This window comes from Gossypium arboreum, chromosome 6, assembly GCF_025698485.1.
Source record: "Gossypium arboreum isolate Shixiya-1 chromosome 6, ASM2569848v2, whole genome shotgun sequence".
Taxonomy (NCBI): Eukaryota; Viridiplantae; Streptophyta; class Magnoliopsida; order Malvales; family Malvaceae; genus Gossypium; species Gossypium arboreum.
Window position 1 is genome coordinate 100070951 of NC_069075.1, and position 4094 is coordinate 100075044.

At 37.4% G+C, this 4094-nt stretch overlaps 1 non-coding gene across 1 annotated transcript; it reads left to right on the forward strand.

The window, feature by feature from the left end:
* The first annotated feature begins 1325 nt into the window (after positions 1-1325).
* LOC128295056 (small nucleolar RNA R71) lies at positions 1326-1432 on the forward strand. The gene has a single exon (XR_008285363.1). It is a non-coding gene; the product is annotated as a small nucleolar RNA R71 (small nucleolar RNA).
* The last annotated feature ends 2662 nt before the right edge of the window (positions 1433-4094 follow it).

A 4094-nucleotide genomic window follows, 5' to 3' on the forward strand; every position in this document is an offset into this window, starting at 1 on the left:
AAATATAAATTTATCGATTTTAACTAGCACATCTTCAATAATACCCCTAGAAAATCTTATAATTTTATCTGCTAATTGAATGCTTATCCTAGTCTGTTTGGGTTTCCCAAGACCTAATTGTTTGAACATTTTGTAGGGCATGACGTTAATACTAGCTCCTAAATCAGCTAATGCATTATTAACATCTAAACTACCAATTAAGCAAGGAATTGTAAAACTCCCTGAATCTTTTAATTTGTTCGATAGCTTATTTTGCAGAATAGCTGAGCAAACTACATTTAGCTCCACATGCAATGCCTCGTCCAACTTTTTCTTATTTTCTAAAAGTTCCTTTAAAAATTTCATTGCGTTTGGAATCTGTGATAAAGCTTCAATAAACGGTAAGTTAATGTGTAATTTTTTAAAGAGTTTAAGGAATTTACCAAATTTTTCATCTGAGCGGTCTTTCCTTGTCGCGTTGGGGTATGACACATGAGGTTTATATTCGAAATTCACTGATTTGTTTTTATTATGACCTACCTCACCTTGGCCTCTGCTTACCATAGTTTCTTGCCTCGATCCTGGCTTAGGCTCAACGAATCCTTCTTCATCTTGAACATTAATTGCGTTGAGTTGTTCCCTTGGGTTGGGTTCAGTATTACTTGGCATGCTACCTTGTGGTCGTTCGGCGATTAGTTTGGAAAGTTAGCCTATTCGAGCCCTTGGATCGACGCTTGTTGATTTTTAAGTGCTGTCTCAGTGTTCTGGAAACGAGTTTTTGACACCGATATAAACTTTGAGAGCATCTCTTCAAGGTTCAGCTTCTTTTCCTGTTGGTAGGGTGGTTGTTGGTAGCCTAGAGGTGGTCTTTGATTTCTTTGGCCTCCCCATGAGAAATTTGGGTGGTTCCTCCAACTGTACTGTAAGTGTTACTATATGGATTGTTTTGAGATCGAGGATTAGTACCCATGTAATTTAACTGCTCGTTATCCATGTTGTGGCCATAAGGTTGGTATTTTGAATGGCTTGTTCCACCTCCACTTGCTTCGCACTGCATTACTGGGTGAACCTGTGAAGAAATAAGAAAACCATCAATTTTCTTATTTAAGAGTTCTACCTGATTAGAGAGCATGGTGACCGAGTCGACGTTATAAACACCGGTTGTTTTTGTTGGTTTTGCCCTCATGACTTGCCACTGATAGTTATTTAGTGACATCTCTTCTATAAACCCATAAGCATCTTTAGGTGTTTTATTATTGATGGTTCCACCAGTAGTTGCGTCAACCATTTGTCGAGTCGAAGGATTCAGGCCATTATGGAACGTTTGAACGTGAAGCCAAAGGGGTAACCCATGGTGAGGGAACCTTCTCAGTAAGTCCTTGTATCTCTCCCATGCATCATAAAGAGTTTCTAAGTCCATCTGCACAAACGAAGAGATATCATTACATAATTTGGTTGTTTTAGCCGACGGGAAATATTTTAATAGAAATTTTTCGGTCATTTGTTCCCGAGTAATGATTGACCCTTGTGGTAATGAGTTCAACCATTGTTTAGCTTTGTTCCTCAATGAAAAAGGGAATAACCGAAGACGAATGGCATCATCAGAAACACCATTAATTTTAAATGTATCGCATAGTTCCAAAAAGTTTGCTAAGTGAGCGTTGGGATCCTTATCCTGCAAACCATCAAACTGAACAAATTGATGTATCATTTGAATAGTGTTAGGTTTTAGTTCAAAAGTATTTGCAGCTACAACAGGTCTAACTATGCTCGATTCAGTTCCTGTTAAAGAAGGTTTAGCATAATCATATATAGTGCGTGGAGCAGGATTTTGATTAACTGCAATTACAGGAGGTAGCTGATTGTCTTGGTTTTCAGCTATCTCTTCGGTTGGGGGTTGAGTATCGTCCTCTTGCTCATTCTCTGTGTATCTTAAGCCTCGCCTTATTTCTCTTTGGTTTCTGCGAACTGTGCAATCAATTTCTTCGTCAAAAAGTAGTGGTCCTGACGGGTTTCTTCTAGTCATAAACTATAAAAACCTGCCAAGAGAAAGAAAAAGTAAATTAATAAATAATAATAATAAATTAAATTAAATTGCAAGAAAAATAAATGGCTAAAGTAATAAAAATTCAGCGTTCCTATTATCTTAGCTCCCTGGCAACGACGCCAAAAACTTGATCGCGTGATTTCGTGATAGGTTTTAAATATTTATAATTAATCGTTCTTGAAACTAACTATTAGTGCGATGTAGGCAAGTGTACCTATCGAACAGTAGTATAGTTTTAGCAAGACCAGATTGTCGAACCCAAAGGAATTAAAAGTACTAGTAATGACTGTCTTTTTATTATCTAACCTAAGAATAAGGTGGTTTTGTTTTACTAACTAATTAACTAATCTAAGAATTCATAGAGAATGGAATTGGGGGATTACTTTTGGAAAACGGTTGAATTAAGACAATACCTAAGGAAAAATCCACCTAGACTGTACTTGTTATTCTGGCTCCGAATCAGACGTTTTATTCATTTAACTTGTTCCATAGAAATCCTTAAGTTATGTTATTATCCCTATTCAAGACTAATAACGTCTAATCCCTAGATTGAATAATTGATACTTTTCTCTAATTAACACCCTAGGGTTGCAATAACTCGAACTATGGATCCCCTTATTAGGTTTTACCCTAATCTGGAAAAATCTTATCACCCTATGTATAGGCGCGCAAACAACTCCGCTTAATTATGACAAATGTACTCTTAGGCAAGTCTATTCCTTCTCTGAATAAGATCTTATCTTGAATCAGTATCCTGGGATATCAAAACAAGAATTAAGAACACATAATTAAGAATAAGTTAAATATTTATCATACAATTCAGAAAATAATAACAAGATTCGTCTTAAGTTTCATTCCCCTTAGGTATTTAGGGGATTTAGTTCATAACTAAAAAAGAAAACATCTTAGAAGAATAATGAATACAAAACATAAAGAAAACCCAAAATTCCTAAGGGAAGTTGAGGGGAGATCTTTAGTCTTGATGATGAAACCGGCTTCTGAGATAAATCAATCGACTTCCTTCGAGTAATTCCTTCCTTCCTCTCTGTGCCTCCTTTTACTTTCCTCCTCTAGGGTGTATTTATAGGCTTTAGAATGCCTAGAAGACCTCAAAATTGGCCTTTTTCGAATTGGACTCAACTTGGGCTCGGCAGGGACACGCCCGTGTGAGTCGTGCTTCGAATCTGCCAAATTGACACAGCCGTGTGGTCTGCTCATGTGAGGAGGTCCAGGCCACATTGAATTTGTACTTTAGCCCATTTTTCTTTATTTTTGGCCCGTTTCTCGTTCGTATCGCTCTCCTATACTCTCTTAAGTATAAAACATGAAATTAAAGCATTAGAAGCATCGAATTCACCGATTCTAATGGGAATCATCCATAAAATGCATTAAACATGGGGTAAAAATATATATAAATTACGATTTATCAAGCAACACCTTACTCATTGGTTTATGGGATGGAGACAGTTTTGTCTATTGAAGTCGAAATTCCTTCTCTCCGGGTTTTATCAGAGTTAAAGCTTGACGAAGTAGAATGGATTCAGTCCTGGTATGATCTGCTGAATTTGATTGAAGAGAAAAGGTTAAAGGCTATCCGTTATGGTCAAATGTACCAGAAGCGAATGATGCGAGCTTACAACAAAAAGTTCACCCCAAAGTATTCCATGTGGGGGATTTGGTATTAAAACAGATCCTCCCTATGCAAAAAGATTTCAGGGGGAAATGGATGCCAAACTGGAAAGGTCCTTATGTAGTAAAGAAGGCTTTCTCTAGAGAAGCGCTGATATTAACGGAGATGGACAGTAGGAGTCTGCCAACCTAGTAAATTCGGATTCAGTCAAGAAGTACTTCGCTTAAAAGGTGAAAACCCACAAAGGGCGTCCAAAAAAAAAAGGGAGAGGACAAGGTGAAAACCCACAAAAGGCGCTTTGAGACCAAAAGGGTTTTAAATTGAAAACCCAAGAAGGGCGATTCAAATTTTGACCAAAGATGGGACATGTGGTAGTCTTATGCTGGAATTAATGAAGAGGAAGTACGCTACGTCTTGGAGCATTGACAAAGTACACTA